Below are 19,847 nucleotides of genomic sequence, written 5' to 3' on the forward strand. Positions count from 1 at the left end.
TAAAACAAGAGCAACACATCCTATTTTCATCTGCAGTTAAAAAACATCATTTTAGAGCTAACTATAAAGAAATACACTACCAATGACAACCCAACAAATCATAGCCTCTGATTTCAAATGCATAGCTGTTTTAGCAACGAATGATCACAATTACAAGAACAACAACACTAATAGCATGTTGGGTTTAGCATATAGCAACAGAAGTCTCCAACAAATCTCTAAAGCAAATTACTTTGATGATCATGTGAAATCCAACTAACAAAACTAAACCACCCACTACAATCTTTTGGCTTAATAACTGTTGGTGCAAGTAAGCCAGGTATGGCAAAATACAGCTTTATGTGGCAAGCATACATGATTACAGGTCACCCTACTCATCTAATTAGTAATAGTGGGAAACTAATAAGTCCAACAGAAACAAGGCATACACCTTGTCTGATAGCAGATTATCTCATAAGCATACAAAATGCAAAAGGAAATCGAAAATGATGAAAGGGTGAATGCAGGAAACAATAGATTACCCGGTCCTTAGGCCGCCATTTGGAGACCAACCCACTTTAGCATGACCAGATAAGCTCAGACAAAACAATATTCTGAGGCAAACCCATTTGGAGACCAACCCACTTTCAGCAGGACTAAAAGGATCTGAACACAATAAGAATAAGTTTAGGCATTATTATTTATAAAAGGATAGAGTAGTGCTATCACCCTTTGCTGCTGCCTTAAAAGGATCCTCTTGTTACCACACCGACCTTCTCCTCTTGTAGGGGACAATAAGTCTTCTTGTTGGGGACACAGAACGGATTGAAGTTCCAGTTTTCACTTTGTGAATGAAGGGGAAAGAAATATCACACCTTACCCCTTTGAACATAAGTTCTATCTGCATCATTCACTATAAAACTCTGTATGTGAAAGGAAAATGTGTTATCTCTTGCTGCTTTTTCTCGGGTCCCAGATACATTTCCCTGATCTGAGATTCGTTATAAAAGCATGCAGTTACATAATGAAAACCTAACACGTGATTATTCTAGACTGATATACATCGATAATCCTCAAAGAACCAATGAAGTATGAATTCACAGGAAACAAGATCACCACTAGCAAATACACACTTATAAACTTCCTACCCAAGAATTTCTTCATTCAGTTTCATCGAGTGGCTTACATATACTTTTTAGCCATTGCAGCTCTCAATCACCTTCGTCCTTTTGCAGTCTTTGGAAGAACAGTCTCTCTTTTCCCTCTCCTTTTTGTTCTCACAGTAACTGCTATAAAAGATGGATACGAGGATTGGAGAAGACACAGATCAGACAGTAATGAGAACAACAAAGAATCTCTTGTGACAATGCCTTGTGACATGGTGCTGATGTGGACAAGTGATCCTAGTGCCATTGCTTACATACAAACCATGAATTAATTTAGATGGAGAGTCGAATTTAAAGACACGTTATGCTAGACAAGAAACATCTTTAATGCCATTAGGGTCAATATCAAGGGTAATTAGATATGAACAACCTAATAGAAACATATATGAGTTCACAGCTAATAGAGTTAAATGGTCATAAAGTTTCCCTTAGTTAATCAAGGTTTGACTTTTTAACATTTGACTTTCTTTTAGTAGTTTTATTTTATAAGATTCTTTTTGTCAGTTTATAACATTGATGTTTCAACAGAAGCAGACATGAAAGGAAAGAATATAAAATCTAATATTACTGTGGATCCTGATCTCATGGGGTTGCTTCATAAAGGGCTAAATGGGAATGAAAGAATTTTTGCTCATGAGTTTTTTCTAACACTAGCAGCATGTAACACTGTGATTCCAATTCTTAGTCAAAGACATGCTACCCCTTACAATTAAGATATACACAATTAATTGCTGGAAAATGTGAGATTTTGTTACCATATATTGAGTCGACGCACCCAACGCACAAATGTTGTTCAAGTCGGTGTTCTAAAACTTTAATCGGTGTTCCCAAACTTCAATCGGCGATCTAAATCATCGTTCCTATGTTCCAAATACACGAATCAAGGTAAGTTCGATTCAATTTTAAAATCGTTGGATCATCCAAGACGTGTTCCCAAGCGTTCGGTATGAAATCGTATCCCATATCCAGTACGCGTTCTTACTATGGTTCAATATAACCCTAGAACAACATAAAGTTTAAATTAAAGCTATAAGTTAGAGATTTTCACACTTACGATAACAATTACAGAAATAAAGACGTTTGAGAGGGAGAAAATGGTGGAGAAAAGAGAATATTTGCCACCGTTGACCTCTAAATGGCTGGTGCTTGGCTGGTGCTGAGCTCCAAAAATACGAAATGGAGAAATGTTGAAAGATAGATAGAAGATAGAAAAAACAACGATGAAAGATAGATAGAAGAGAGATCTAGAGGAGAGAGTATCAGAGACGGGAGAGTGGATTGCAAGGATGAAAGATAGATAGAAGATAGAAAAAACAAGGCGGGTTTTCAAAATTTTGGGGATTTCGTTTCCCCCTTTTCTACTAAAAGCGCGTTTCATTAAAATTATAAAGCGACAGATATAGACGACGCGCGTTTAAGATAAAGCGCCCTCCGTGTTTTTAATTTTTTTTCTTGATACACTAAATTAAGGGCACGCAATAAAGCGTGACGTAAATCCTTAAATTTTTTGGAGAGATGACACTATTTTAAGGGCACCTCCTCTTGCATATCGTTAATTAGAGCGTGTCGTAAAAAGCGCGTCATTAAAGGTTTGTTTTCTAGTAGTGATCTGACACAACTCTATATATATAGCCCTTATGACCGTGAGGAGTTTACGGTCGTAAGGAGTTTACGGCCGTAAACTCTATTACAACCAAAAACTGAACAAAAACGTTTTTCATACACACACCCCAATCACTAACTCGTATGCCTAGACCAAACCATTATTCTAGGCCTTTCATCCGAGATCATCAAAGAATTCTCATTCGAAGGAGCAAGAAATGAAGATTATTCTTTCAACATTCAATCTTTCAACCCCAGAAGCAAGGTGAAGCTGGAATTGAAGATTATGTGAAGGATTGCATTAAAGCCTCCTCACTCAATCTGCTGCTATCTATGAACCTGTTGAAGTGATCCAGAAAATTATTTCTCTCTGAAGTTCTCTGTGGAGATTCTCAAGCTAAAAGCACGAATTTTCAAGAATCTCTACAAGAAGCCTCCTCGCCCAATGTGCATTAAATGTCAAATACTGAAGAAATTCCCAACTGCTCAAGATGAAGTCATTTATTGAAGATTCATCAAGTTCATCTTGAAGTTGTGAAGTCATCGAAGATAAACGTTGAAGCCAATCTCCAACTGAAGATTAACAAGAAAAGTCATCTACTTTTTAGGGGGAGCTTGTTGGGTCAATTAAGAAAAGAAAGCTATAAACCAAGGGGAGATTGTTGGGTCAAAAATCTGGTTTATACTTTTCTTTTCTAGGCAAATGTATTTTTCTGTAATGTTTATGAGTTTACGGTCAGGTTTACGGCAAGGGAGATGTTTACGGCCATAAACAGGTTTACGGCCAGGGAGATGTTTATGGCCGTAAATAGGTTTACGACCGTAAACCCATTTTCGGCCCATTTTTCTCATGTATATATATATATATATATATATATATATATATATATATATATATATATATATATATATAGGGTGAGGAGTGTAAGGGTAATGTTTTTTAGTGATGAACAGAAGAGAATATGGAGCTTAAGTATGTGTAAGTGTGTGTGAATCTTGTATCTGGATCTTCAGTTATAGCAATACATACCAGATTCATCATTTTCTTCTTCTCATTCTCTTCTATTTGATCTGACATCATCCATTTGATTGCGATTCCGCACCATCAAACGGATCTGATTGATACACAAACAGATTGGGGACTTACAAAGGAGCAAGACTTTCCAGCTAATTTCAGAGGTGACACGAGCAGCCCCTGATGTGGCAGGTGCGTACCTTTCACTTTTCTGTTAGATTTTATTTATGATTTATTTGTTGTGGTACTGCATTGATGATAGTAAGTGTATTTTAGAATATTCTGTTTCCTGCTTATGATTGAGTATTATGCCATCTGCATAACATGGATGTTAGAGTAGTAGTTCGAAGATGTTTTCCTTTAGAGCAGGTTCTCAGGATGCAGTCACTGTAGCAAGTGAAAGTGGGGCTCGATAGGTGTTTTGTTAGTCTTCAAGAGTGGTTCAGATTTGATATTAGTTAGTTTTGGGGCACTAGCAGTGATAAGCATCGGCTGTCAGCAGATCAGCCATTAGATGGAGAAAAGCATTGGGAATCATTTCCAAGGTAGGAGTTGTAGGGATCTAGTTGAATCGAAGTGGGGGAGAACCACCTAGTACTTAGGAGCTGAGGTAAGAGCACAAATTGTATGTGTTAGCATCCTTGTTGAGAAGGAAAGTAGCTTAGGTAGTTTTTTGGTTAGAGCAACACGGAAGTCGGGAGTTTGAGAAACTTCCCGACGTTGAGTTCATGTATTCACATTAGTTGATGGTTGGTTTGGGAACCAAGGTGGGGGTTTTTCCCGATAGCACGCGAGTTAGTCGAGGTGTTAGACTATATAGCGCTCATTGTTGAATTTTTTCACGCTGATAGTTAGCAGTTAGACAGTGTGGGAAGGTGTTGTAAGACTACGGGATAGTTGTAGCATTCATTAGCAGTTTAGTTAGAGGAGTGTGGGTTGGGGCCCGTATCTCCTAGTAGCGAAGTATGGGCGATGCCTGTATCTCCTAGTTAGCATGAAAGAGATTGAGGAAGGATAGTTCATTGAGTTTCAGGATGGAGTTGGTCCTATATAGCCCTAGATAGGTGAGGCCTGTGGGGAAAGCCACTTTGAGATATAGTTTGGGTGAGACCCGTGGGTGAGGCCCTTGTGATTATAGCAGCGTAGGTGGGACCTGGTATAGACCTTAGGGTTAAGATAGGGGATCTAGGATCCCATGATTTATGGAGCCAAAATAACAGGGTAGATAAAGCAGTTTTAGATAGTTAAAGTATCTTCCGAAGTCGCTGGGAGCAACTGAGAGTATGAGATTGGGTTTAGTAACCGGTGGGAGTCCGGTAACCAAAGTGTTCGCAGATTAGTTGGGACCAGGGTGGTCTTGGTTCATCCGGAAATCGGATAAGAGAAACCTTGAGTGGAACAACTAGTTGATCGAGTGGTACTACACCCCTTACAGCGGGGTCGAATAATCTCAAAGGGAAGTATTTGATTTTGTTTCACAGCTCTCGTCTGATTCTAACCGTTGCACGGATGAATCTTTTAGTCGAAGGATTATCTATTCCATTCGTTGGGTTGGGCATTCAACACTAAGGGGTGATAAGAGGAAGCATTCAGTGAGTAGCAGCGAAGAGACAACGTTGTCAGTGACTGGAGATTTAGTTACAGCGAAGGGTTGTCCCACACAAAGATAGAGAAGGTTATAGCTTATGGAAAGTTTCCTTGGTAAGACCATTGATCGCATAGTGAAAAAGGGTAAACCCCCTTGGATGTCCAGCATAAGAACTGCGGGAGTACCTGAAGGATTGTCGATTAGGTAAGAGAGATGTACTCAAGGATTATAGTTATTGGATGGTTCTGCAGATGATACCCCAGAGGGTTAGAATTTTGCTCAAAAAGATCGGTCGAAAGGCCAATAGAAGCGGTCCTTCGGGGATTGGACCGAGCAGACAAAATATGCACCGTATCGGAATGTCGTGAGAGGCTGCGAGGTAGTTGGTCATAACAGACTTCGAGGATGAAGTCCAAATTAAGTGGAGGAGAGTTGTAACACCCCGTTTTTAAAATTATTTCGGTTTTGGTTTCGGAGGCCTAGGGTATAAGCGATTTGGTCTTTTATGGGCCTCGGGTTTTATTCGAAAGGTTTTAAGGCTTGGGTGGGTAGCTAGCAGTGTAGGGCTTCTCGGCACCTTTTCATGGGTATAAAGTTCGTCGGAAATGGACTTAGAATTAGCACTTTGAAGTTATTGGCAACATTGTTCCTTAATGGAGAAAGATGGCAAGAAAGGTCCATGCATACAAGGTGGACAACACAAGAGTACGCCCAGCGTAAGCTGGGGTACACCCAGCGTAGAAGGGTTAAGTGATCGCAAGTGTTGGAGACGTAGCCCAACATACGAGATGTACGCCCAACATATGCTCAGAGACCTTAAACCGTAAATTTTAGAGTCAATCACTATATAAGGAACATTAGGATTCAAACCCTAGCCCCTTATTAGCCTCCCCAACCTCAAAAAACCCTAGAACGTCTCATCCCTTCATTATTGTGTGATTTTGATCTTGAGAAGCCCATCTTGGTGGTTTTATGCTTGAAAGAAGAAAGAGGAAGTTGGCAAAGAAGGACTTGGGTAGGTTGAGCTCATAGATCCATAATAGCATAATCATTTGGGACTCTTGGGAGGTATAAAGCTAAAAACTTTCCTCAAGTATGCTTAGATCTAGTGTAGTGTGGTTTTGAAGTCATTTTGGTCCCAAGTATAGAACTTTATGGTTCAAATCCAATTTCTGGACTTAGAGTTGCCGCTCTCAGTTCTTAATGAGTCCATAAGGTAGAAAGTTTCCATCTTGGATGTCTTATTGGGATCATGCATGAGTTAAGATAATTTTTATGGGAATGGAATGCTATTTTGGAGTTCTGGCTCTTTTGGGCCATGAAAAGTCACCAAGTCAGTGACTTTATGTATTAAGACGTTGAAAAGGACTTGGATCTATGATTGTAGCTTCTGGATTAGAGTATTAAGAACTTAATGGGAAAGTGACTTAGCAGGGGAGTACGTTGAGCGTACATATAGGTACACCCAACATACGCACCATTTAGCTTGTACGCTTAGCGTACATAGGAGTACGCCCAACAAACTCATCACGTATGGGCTTGGCTTGTTTTGGGTCTCGGTTTGGGCCATGCTGGGGATTTTGGTTCTTTAGGCCTTAGTGGGCCATCAGAAGTCAAATAATGTGGGCCAAGAAGATTTTTGGTCTTAGGGTAAGGCCAATTAGAGGGATTGGGCCCAATTTAGCAAATTGGGCCATTAGTGGGCTTGGGAAGCCTACCTAGTGTTTGGCCATTTTAGAACATGGTTTGGACCTTAGATATGGACCAAGTTGGACTAAGGGGTAAAATGGTCATTTTACCCTAAGAAGGATTATTGATTTGGACTAAGTGATATTTAGGTATTGGTAGCTCGGGGAGCCGAAGGATCAGCAGTTCGGGGAATTGCCAGATAGCAGCTAGAGGGATATCAACAGGACTTCAGTAGTGCAAGGTGAGTTTCCTCACTATGTGCATGGATTTAAGGCCACAATGTCATCCAAGTATGTTTGTGTTTAGTAGGAAGACCCGGCGTATTTGCCCTAGGCATTGTATGTTATATGTTCCAAATCACGATCTGATGACCGAGCGAGGCCCGGGGAATGTTAGTATTCTACAGGTCTTTGTGATTCTTGCATGTGTCGATACAATAGGTTTCAGACCAAGGTCCGATGTCGGGGCAAGGCTGAAGTATGTTTATATTGTAGTATGTTCCGGACTAGGGTCCGATGTCGGGGTAATCCCGATGAAGATTTATATGTGCATGTTAGATATACTTGTTATCTTTATGATACTTGTATGTTCCTTATAGGGAGGTGAGTGTAGGCGGGGGCCCGTATCTCAATAACAACAAGAGTGTTGATGGGGTTCCATAGTTCATTAGTAGCAGACCAGGGGCGGGGCACAAATTAGGCAAGGCCTTAGTACAAGAGTATAGTAGAGTATGTTTACTTTAAGTACTAGTATGTTATATGTTTGTATGTGTATAGTGGACGAGGCCCAGAGACAGTCGGGGCCTATGCGAGACAGATTTGTATTCCGAGCGGGGCTCGATGCCATGCTAGGCCTAATGCCGGGCGGGGTCCTGATGCCGGAGCGAGTACGATGTCGGGCAAGTCCCTATAAATAGTCATGTATTATTCATTATTAGGGTTTAGAGAGTGAGACAAAATGTAGCCGCCACATGAGGTTTCTGATATAGTGTTAGATTCTTTAGTCTATGCTGAAAGTGTAATTTATTCCTCTTGTTTTCAATAAATCGAGTGATCATTCAACCTAGTCTTCATATTTGTGTTTGTTCTTATTTTCCGCATCTTGTTCATCAAATCTCAATCGGAGTTTTAATCCCAACAAGTGGTATCAGTGTGGGTCTTTGAAGATCTATTGATTTTTGAAGAATCGGTTCTTGAATTGGTGATTTTCTGCACATATATTGAAAATTATTGGTGTTTTGACGATTTTTCTTTTCAAGCAACTGTTCATGAAAACTTATGTTTTTTTGTTACTGTTCGTTCTATGTTATTCTCGTCCTTCATATTGTTCCGATTTTCTTTCCTGGACGCTTATCTAATTCACGATGATTGTTTATTCTCAAACTAAAGTCAAAGTGGTTCACACATTTTTGTCGCCTCAGATTTAAACATTGTTTGTTGATTCCGTTCGAGATTTATTCTTCACACGATTTTTTTTGGATCTTGTTCATAATCTTCTCGATCTAAAAAAAAAATTTGAAGATTGTTTGTTAATTGGACTATTATGTTTAATTGATGCTCAATCACGGATGAAGATGGAGATGATTTAGGATGATATAGGTTTCTGATCTGAAATTGTTCCGAGATACATTGATATGGTGTTTATGGAAGGTGATCGAAACTGTGAGAAGTTGTTTGGAATTCATTCAGAAGAAAAAAAAATCAGAATTATGATTGGTATGAATCGGAACTAGAACAAGATTCGCAGTGGGTAGATTGTTGATCGGAATGAGCAGATTGCGAGTCAATTGAAAAGTCAAAATTGGCTGTGATACGGGATGAACTATGAACGTACGTCTTACGTGCGAACGTTCATTGAATGTGATTCGCTGCGGACCTGTGCTTGGATTCGGTGTTACTGGTGATTCGCATCGAGTCTGTGGTCGATTGATTCGGAGCAAAAGGTCAAGGAATCGGAGATTGTGATTCTGTGTTCGCACTCACTTCCCATACAAATGTCAAAATCGATTGTGCTCGCAGTTGGGACTGGACTCGGAAATGCTTTTATCGGAGTTATCGATGGATTGGAATCGGTATTATTGGCTTTCGCTTATGAACATTCGTTTGAAATCTCCGTTCCAATCATATTCATTTAATCGGACGCTAAATTGGAAGAAGATATTAAAGTTTCTTTTTTGGTCCCTACAACTTCAGCGATTTGATAGTTCTGGTTCCTGTATTTTTCATGACTTGGCACTTTTGGTCTATTTCAAGATATTGTTACAAATGAGGGGGAGTATGATGCAAAATTAATTTAGTCCCCTGACTTTCAGAAATGCGACAATTTCAACCCATTTTTTGAAAAAGTTTACAATTTTAAAGGTTGGTGAACAGTTTTGAATTCTTTAACGCACATATTTTTTCGTGAACAGAAAAATAAAGATTCCATCAACTCGTGGCGGTTCGGAAAGTCGTATTTCGTGATAAAGACAAATTTTCATGACTTTTTCGGATTTTATACTTCATTGTATATATCATTTTGTCGCGGGGGAGCACGGTAATTTTTATCCATTCAAGATCATTCTCATGACCATAAGAAGGATTTATAATCACGTTTTCGATTATAAATCAGTGGAGAATTTGGTATGGCCATTCGAAATTAGATTTGTGACTTTTCAAAGTTGAAGTTTTTTTGATAAAGCTTGTGGTAGAATTATGAAGGTAGTGTTTACAGTGGAAGTTCTTCATCGAGCTCTACTAAAGCTTTTACAGAGAAGTATCCTTTATAGCGGAAGTTCTTTATCGAGCTCTGCTAAGGACTTATTATATCTCCGACTTCTAGTATTTTCTCTATCAAGAGGCATTATGAATCTTAAAGTTTAGGTTGTTACATGATATTTTTTGATGGCTTATATCATTAGCTTATTTGAAGATCATTGCGACTTGGAGGGGGAGCTCTTCAAAGACAAGAAGTGATTCGGTTTCTTTGTTTTGAAGTGGGTTTTTATGGCAGGTTTGGTTTTCATGAAGATTTTTTTTTGGGATTACATTCGAAAATGAAGTTTAAAGTCATTACTTCAGTACTTGATTTATATATCCTAGAGCCCGTGTTTGAAGACTGTTGAAGAATCAAGATTCGTGGATTGCTTCATATATTCCTCGTTGCAGATCTTTTTATTTGCTAGATACTTGTTTTGGACGTTAAAACATTGTCATCCATTCCATACTTTGAGGGGGAGATTATTGGGTTTCAAAGCACTCCATGGATGATAGCAATGGGCCCCTTTGATGAAATGTAGGTTAAAAGCCCAAGACTTGTCTTTTCCCTATAAATAGTCATGTATTATTCATTATTAGGGTTCAGAGAGTGAGACAAAATATAGCCGCCACGTTAAGTTTCTTATGTAGTGTTAGATTCTTTAGTCTATGCTGAAAGTGTAATTTATTCCTCCTGTTTTCAATAAATCGAGTGATCATTCGACCTAATCTTCATATTTGTGATTGTTCTTATTTTCCGCATCTTGTTCATCAAATCTCAATCGGAGTTTTAATCCCAACAAGTGGTATCAGAGTGGGTCTTTGAAGATCTATTGATTTTTGAAGAATCGGTTCTTGATTTGGTGATTTTCAGCACATATATTGAAGATTATTGGTGTTTTGACGATTTTTCTTTTCAAGCAACTGTTCATGAAAACTTATGTTTTTTTGTTACTGTTCGTTCTATGTTATTCTCGCCCTTCATATTGTTCCGATTTTCTTTCCTGGACGCTTATCTAATTCACGATGATTGTTTATTCTCAAACTTAAATCAAAGTGGTTCACACATTTTTGTCGCCTCAGATTTAAACATTGTTTGTTGATTCCGTTTGAGATTTATTCTTCACACGATTTTTTTTGGATCTTGTTCATAATCTTCTCGATCTAAAAAAAAATTTTGAAGATTGTTTGTTAATTGGACTATTATGTTTAATTGATGATCAATCACGGATGAAGATGGAGATGATTTAGGATGATATAGGTTTCTGATCTGAAATTGTTCCGAGATACATTGATATGGTGTTTATGGAAGGTGATCGAAACAGTGAGAAGTTGTTTGGAATTCATTCAGAAGAAAAAAAAATCGGAATTATGACTGGTATGAATCGGAACTAGAACAAGATTCGCAGTGGGTAGATTGTTGATCGGAATGAGCAGATTGCGAGTCAATTGAAAAGTCAAAATTGGATGTGATACGGGATGAACTATGAACGAACGTCTTACCTGCGAACGTTCATTGACTATGATTCGCTACGGACCTGTGCTTGGATTCGGTGTCACTGGTGATTCGCATCGAGTCTGTGGTCGATTGATTCGGAGCGAAAGGTCAAGGAATCAGGGATTGTGATTCTGTGTTCGCACTCACTTCCCATACAAATGTCAAAATCGATTGTGCTCGTAGTTGGGACTGGACTCGGAAATGCTTTGATCGGAGTTATCGATGGATTGGAATCGGTATTATTGGCTTTCGCTTATGAACATTCGTTTGAAATCTCCGTTCCAATCATATTCATTTAATCGGACGCTAAATTGGAAGAAGATATTAAAGTTTCTTTTTTGGTCCCTACAACTTCAGCGATTTGATAGTTCTGGTTCCTGTATTTTTCGTGACTTCGCACTTTTGGTCTATTTCAAGAAATTGTTACAAATGAGGGGGAGTATGATGCAGAATTATTAATTTAGTCCCCTGACTTTCAGAAATGCGACAATTTCAACCCATTTTTTGAAAAAGTTTACAATTTTAAAGGTTGGTGAACAGTTTTGAATTCTTTAACGCACATATTTTTTCGTGAACAGAAAAATAAAGATTCCATCAACTCGTGGCGGTTCGGAAAGTCGTATTTCGTGATAACGACAAATTTTCATGACTTTTTCGGATTTTAGACTTCATTGTATATATCATTTTGTCGCGGGGGAGCACGGTAATTTTTATCCATTCAAGATCATTCTCATGACCATAAGAAGGATTTATAATCACGTTTTCGATTATAAATCGGTGGAGAATTTGGTATGGCCATTCGAAATTAGATTTGTGACTTTTCAAAGTTGAAGTCTTTTTGATAAAGCTTGTGGTAGAATTATGAAGGTAGCTTTTACAGTGGAAGTTCTTCATCGAGCTCTACTAAAGCTTTTATAGAGAAGTATCCTTTATAGCGGAAGTTCTTTATCGAGCTCTGCTAAGGACTTATTATATCTCCGACTTCTAGTATTTTCTCGATCAAGAGGCATTATGAATCTTAAAGTTTAGGTTGTTACATGATATTTTTTGATGGCTTATATCATTCGCTTATTTGAAGATCACAGCGACTTGGAGGGGGAGCTCTTCAAAGACAAGAAGTGATTCGTTTTCTTTCTTCTGAAGTGGGTTTTATGGCGGGTTTGGTTTTCATGAAGATTGTTTTTTGGGATTACATTCGAAAATGAAGTTTAAAGTCATTACTTCAGTGCTTGATTTATATATCCTAGAGCCCGTGTTTGAAGACTGTTGAAGAATCAAGATTCGTGGATTGCTTCATATATTCCTCGTTGCAGATCTTTTTATTTGCTAGATGCTTGTTTTGGACGTTAAAGCATTGTCATCCATTCCATACTTTGAGGGGGGGATTGTAGGGTTTCAAAGCACTCCATGGATGATAGCAATGGGCCCCTTTGATGAAATGTAGGTTAAAAGCCCAAGACTTGTCTTTTCCCTATAAATAGTCATGTATTATTCATTATTAGGGTTTAGAGAGTGAGACAAAATGTAGCCGCCACATGAGGTTTCTGATATAGTGTTAGATTCTTTAGTCTATGCTGAAAGTGTAATTTATTCCTCATGTTTTCAATAAATCGAGTGATCATTCGACCTAGTCTTCATATTTGTGTTTGTTCTTATTTTCCGCATCTTGTTCATCAAATCTCAATCAGAGTTTTAATCCCAACAAGTGGTATCAGTGTGGGTCTTTGAAGATCTATTGATTTTTGAAGAATCGGTTCTTGATTTGGTGATTTTCTGCACATATATTGAAAATTATTGGTGTTTTGACGATTTTTCTTTTCAAGCAACTGTTCATGAAAACTTATGTTTTTTTGTTACTGTTCGTTCTATGTTATTCTCGTCCTTCATATTGTTCCGATTTTCTTTCCTGGACGCTTATCTAATTCACGATGATTGTTTATTCTCAAACTAAAGTCAAAGTGGTTCACACATTTTTGTCGCCTCAGATTTAAACATTGTTTGTTGATTCCGTTCGAGATTTATTCTTCACACGATTTTTTTTGGATCTTGTTCATAATCTTCTCGATCTAAAAAAAAAAATTGAAGATTGTTTTTTAATTGGACTATTATGTTTAATTGATGATCAATCACGGATGAAGATGGAGATGATTTAGGATGATATAGGTTTCTGATCTGAAATTGTTCCGAGATACATTGATATGGTGTTTATGGAAGGAGATCGAAACTGTGAGAAGTTGTTTGGAATTCATTCAGCAGAAAAAAAAATCAGAATTATGATTGGTATGAATCAGAACTAGAACAAGATTCGCAGTGGGTAGATTGTTGATCGGAATGAGCAGATTGCGAGTCAATTGAAAAGTCAAAATTGGCTGTGATACGGGATGAACAATGAACATACGTCTTACGTGCGAACGTTCATTGACTGTGATACGCTGCGGACCTGTGCTTGGATTCGGTGTTACTGGTGATTCGCATCGAGTCTGTGGTCGATTGATTCGGAGCAAAAGGTCAAGGAATCGGAGATTGTGATTCTGTGTTCGCACTCACTTCCCATACAAATGTCAAAATCGATTGTGCTCGCAGTTGGGACTGGACTCGGAAATGCTTTGATCGGAGTTATCAATGGATTGGAATCGGTATTATTGGCTTTCGCTTATGAACATTCGTTTGAAATCTCCGTTCCAATCATATTCATTTAATTGGATGCTAAATTGGAAGAATATATTAAAGTTTCTTTTTTGGTCCCTACAACTTCAGCGATTTGATAGTTCTGGTTCCTGTATTTTTCGTGACTTGGCACTTTTGGTCTATTTCAAGATATTGTTACAAATGAGGGGGAGTATGATGCAAAATTATTAATTTAGTCCCCTGACTTTCAGAAATGCGACAATTTCAACCCATTTTTTGAAAAAGTTTACAATTTTAAAGGTTGGTGAACAGTTTTGAATTCTTTAACGCACATATTTTTTCGTGAACAGAAAAATAAAGATTCCATCAACTCGTGGCGGTTCGGAAAGTCGTTTTTTGTGATAACGACAAATTTTCATGACTTTTTCAGATTTTATACTTCATTGTATATATCATTTTGTCGCGGGGGAGCACGGTAATTTTTATCCATTCAAGATCATTCTCATGACCATAAGAAGGATTTATAATCACGTTTTCGATTATAAATCGGTGGAGAATTTGGTATGGCCATTCGAAATTAGATTTGTAACTTTTCAAAGTTGAAGTTTTTTTGATAAAGCTTGTGGTAGAATTATGAAGGTAGTGTTTACAGTGGAAGTTCTTCATCGAGCTCTACTAAAGCTTTTACAGAGAAGTATCCTTTATAGCGGAAGTTCTTTATCAAGCTCTGCTAAGGACTTATTATATTTCCGACTTCTAGTATTTTCTCGATCAAGAGGCATTATGAATCTTAAAGTTTAGGTTGTTACATGATATTTTTTGATGGCTTATATCATTAGCTTATTTGAAGATCATTACGACTTGGAGGGGGAGCTCTTCAAAGACAAGAAGTGATTCGGTTTCTTTGTTTTGAAGTGGGTTTTTATGGCGGGTTTGGTTTTCATGAAGATTTTTTTTAGGATTACATTCGAAAATGAAGTTTAAAGTCATTACTTCAGTGCTTGATTTATATATCCTAGAGCCCGTGTTTGAAGACTGTTGAAGAATCAAGATTCGTGGATTGCTTCATATATTCCTCGTTGCAGATCTTTTTATTTGCTAGATACTTGTTTTGGACATTAAAGCATTGTCATCCATTCCATACTTTGAGGGGGAGATTATAGGGTTTCAAAGCACTCCATGGATGATAGCAATAGGCCCCTTTGATGAAATGTAGGTTAAAAGCCCAAGACTTGTCTTTTCCCTATAAATAGTCATGTATTATTCATTATTAGGGTTCAGAGAGTGAGACAAAATGTAGCCGCCACGTGAAGTTTCTTATGTAGTGTTAGATTCTTTAGTCTATGCTGAAAGTGTAATTTATTCCTCCTGTTTTCAATAAATCGAGTGATCATTCGACCTAATCTTCATATTTGTGATTGTTCTTATTTTCCGCATCTTGTTTATCAAATCTCAATCGGAGTTTTAATCCCAACAAGTGGTATCAGAGTGGGTCTTTGAAGATCTATTGATTTTTGAAGAATCGGTTCTTGATTTGGTGATTTTCTGCACATATATTGAAGATTATTGGTGTTTTTACGATTTTTCTTTTCAAGCAACTGTTCATGAAAACTTATGTTTTTTTGTTATTGTTCGTTCTATGTTATTCTCGCCCTTCATATTGTTCCGATTTTCTTTCCTGGACGCTTATCTAATTCACGATGATTGTTTATTCTCAAACTTAAATCAAAGTGGTTCACACATTTTTGTCGCCTCAGATTTAAACATTGTTTGTTGATTCCGTTCGAGATTTATTCTTCACACGATTTTTTTTGGATCTTGTTCATAATCTTCTCGATCTAAAAAAAAATTTGAAGATTGGTTGTTAATTGGACTATTATGTTTAATTGACGATCAATCACGGATGAAGATGGAGATGATTTAGGATGATATAGGTTTCTGATCTGAAATTGTTCCGAGATACATTGATATGGTGTTTATGGAAGGTGATCGAAACTTTGAGAAGTTGTTTGGAATTCATTCAGAAGAAAAAACAAATCAGAATTATGATTGGTATGAATCAGAACTAGAACAAGATTCGCAGTGAGTAGATTGTTGATCGGAATGAGCAGATTGCGAGTCAATTGAATAGTCAAAATTGGCTGTGATACGGGATGAACTATGAACGTACGTCTTACGTGCGAACGTTCATTGACTGTGATTCGCTGCGGACCTGTGCTTGGATTCGGTGTTACTGGTGATTCGCATCGAGTATGTGGTCGATTGATTCGGAGCGAAAGGTCAAGGAATCGGAGATTATGATTCTGTGTTCGCACTCACTTCCCATACAAATGTCAAAATCGATTGTGATCGCAGATGGGACTGGACTCGGAAATGCTTTGATCGGAGTTATCGATGGATTGGAATCGGTATTATTGGCTTTCGCTTATGAACATTCGTTTGAAATCTCCGTTCCAATCATATTCATTTAATCGGACGCTAAATTGGAAGAAGATATTAAAGTTTCTTTTTTGGTCCCTACAACTTCAGCGATTTGATAGTTCTGGTTCCTGTATTTTTCGTGACTTGGCACTTTTGGTCTATTTCAAGATATTGTTACTAATGAGGGGGAGTATGATGCAGAATTATTAATTTAGTCCCCTGACTTTCAGAAATGCGACAATTTCAACCCATTTTTTGAAAAAGTTTACAATTTTAAAGGTTGGTGAACAGTTTTGAATTCTTTAACGCACATATTTTTTCGTGAACAGAAAAATAAAGATTCCATCAACTCGTGGCGGTTCGGAAAGTCGTTTTTCGTGATAACGACAAATTTTCATGACTTTTTCGGATTTTATACTTCATTGTATATATCATTTTGTCGCGGGGGAGCACGGTAATTTTTATCCATTCAAGATCATTCTCATGACCATAAGAAGGATTTATAATCATGCTTTCGATTATAAATCGGTGGAGAATTTGGTATGGCCATTCGAAATTAGATTTGTGACTTTTCAAAGTTGAAGTTTTTTTGATAAAGCTTGTGGTAGAATTATGAAGGTAGTTTTTACAGTGGAAGTTCTTCATCGAGCTCTACTAAAGCTTTTACAGAGAAGTATCCTTTATAGCGGAAGTTCTTTATCGAGCTCTGCTAAGAACTTATTATATCTCCGACTTCTAGTATTTTCTCGATCAAGAGGCATTATGAATCTTAAAGTTTAGGTTGTTACATGATATTTTTTGATGGCTTATATCATTAGCTTATTTGAAGATCAGTGCGACTTGGAGGGGGAGCTCTTCAAAGACAAGAAGTGATTCGGTTTCTTTGTTTTGAAGTGGGTTTTTATGGCGGGTTTGGTTTTCATGAAGATTTTTTTTTGGGATTACATTCGAAAATGAAGTTTAAAGTCATTACTTCAGTGCTTGATTTATATATCCTAGAGCCCGTGTTTGAAGACTGTTGAAGAATCAAGATTCGTGGATTGCTTCATATATTCCTCGTTGCAGATCTTTTTATTTGCTAGATACTTGTTTTGGACATTAAAGCATTGTCATCCATTCCATACTTTGAGGGGGAGATTATAGGGTTTCAAAGCACTCCATGGATGATAGCAATAGGCCCCTTTGATGAAATGTAGGTTAAAAGCCCAAGACTTGTCTTTTCCCTATAAATAGTCATGTATTATTCATTATTAGGGTTCAGAGAGTGAGACAAAATGTAGCCGCCACGTTAAGTTTCTTATGTAGTGTTAGATTCTTTAGTCTATGCTGAAAGTGTAATTTATTCCTCCTGTTTTCAATAAATCGAGTGATCATTCGACCTAATCTTCATATTTGTGATTGTTCTTATTTTCCGCATCTTGTTCATCAAATCTCAATCGGAGTTTTAATCCCAACAAGTGGTATCAGAGTGGGTCTTTGAAGATCTATTGATTTTTGAAGAATCGGTTCTTGATTTGGTGATTTTCTGCACATATATTGAAGATTATTGGTGTTTTTATGATTTTTCTTTTCAAGCAACTGTTCATGAAAACTTATGTTTTTTTGTTATTGTTCGTTCTATGTTATTCTCGCCCTTCATATTGTTCCGATTTTCTTTCCTGGACGCTTATCTAATTCACGATGATTGTTTATTCTCAAACTTAAATCAAAGTGGTTCACACATTTCTGTCGCCTCAGATTTAAACATTGTTTGTTGATTCCGTTCGAGATTTATTCTTCACACGATTTTTTTTGGATCTTGTTCATAATCTTCTCGATCTAAAAAAACAAATTTGAAGATTGGTTGTTAATTGGACTATTATGTTTAATTGATGATCAATCACGGATGAAGATGGAGATGATTTAGGATGATATAGGTTTCTGATCTGAAATTGTTCCGAGATACATTGATATGGTGTTTATGGATGGTGATCGAAACTGTGAGAAGTTGTTTGGAATTCATTCAGAAGAAAAAAAAATTCTGAATTATGATTGGTATGAATCGGAACTAGAACAAGATTCGCAGTGGGTAGATTGTTGATCGGAATGAGCAGATTGCGAGTCAATTGAAAAGTCAAAATTGGCTGTGATACGGGATGAACTATGAACGTACGTCTTACGTGCGAACGTTCATTGACTGTGATTCGCTGCGGACCTGTGCTTGGATTCGGTGTTACTGGTGATTCGCATCGAGTCTGTGGTCGATTGATTCGGAGCGAAAGGTCAAGGAATCGAAGATTATGATTCTGTGTTCGCATTCACTTCCCATACAAATGTCAAAATCGATTGTGCTCGCAGATGGGACTGGACTCGGAAATGCTTTGATCGGAGTTATCGATGGATTGGAATCGGTATTATTGGCTTTCGCTTATGAACATTCGTTTGAAATCTCCGTTCCAATCATATTCATTTAATCGGACGCTAAATTGGAAGAAGATATTAAAGTTTCTTTTTTGGTCCCTACAACTTCAGCGATTCGATAGTTCTGGTTCCTGTATTTTTCGTGACTTGGCACTTTTGGTCTATTTCAAGATATTGTTACAAATGAGGGGGAGTATGATGCAGAATTATTAATTTAGTCCCCTGACTTTCCGAAATGCGACAATTTCAACCCATTTTTTGAAAAAGTTTACAATTTTAAAGGTTGGTGAACAGTTTTGAATTCTTTAACGCACATATTTTTTCGTGAACAGAAAAATAAAGATTCCATCAACTCGTGGCGGTTCGGAAAGTCGTTTTTCGTGATAACGACAAATTTTCATGACTTTTTCGGATTTTATACTTCATTGTATATATCATTTTGTCGCGGGGGAGCACGGTAATTTTTATCCATTCAAGATCATTCTCATGACCATAAGAAGGATTTATAATCACGTTTTCGATTATAAATCGGTGGAGAATTTGGTATGGCCATTCGAAATTAGATTTGTGACTTTTCAAAGTTGAAGTTTTTTTGATAAAGCTTGTGGTAGAATTATGAAGGTAGTTTTTACAGTGGAAGTTCTTATCGAGCTCTACTAAAGCTTTTACAGAGAAGTATCCTTTATAGCGGAATTTCTTTATCGAGCTCTGCTAAGGACTTATTATATCTCCGACTTCTAGTATTTTCTCGATCAAGAGGCATTATGAATCTTAAAGTTTAGGTTGTTACATGATATCTTTTGATGGCTTATATCATTAGCTTATTTGAAGATCATTGCGACTTGGAGGGGGAGCTCTTCAAAGACAAGAAGTGATTCGGTTTCTTTGTTTTGAAGTGGGTTTTTATGGCGGGTTTGTTTTTCATGAAGATTTTTTTTTGGGATTACATTCGAAAATGAAGTTTAAAGTCATTACTTCAATGCTTGATTTATATATTCTAGAGCCCGTGTTTGAAGACTGTTGAAGAATCAAGATTCGTGGATTGCTTCATATATTCCTCGTTGCAGATCTTTTTATTTGCTAGATACTTGTTTTGGACGTTAAAGCATTGTCATCCATTCCATAC

Source organism: Lactuca sativa, chromosome 3 (genome assembly GCF_002870075.4).
Source record: "Lactuca sativa cultivar Salinas chromosome 3, Lsat_Salinas_v11, whole genome shotgun sequence".
NCBI lineage: Eukaryota > Viridiplantae > Streptophyta > Magnoliopsida > Asterales > Asteraceae > Lactuca > Lactuca sativa.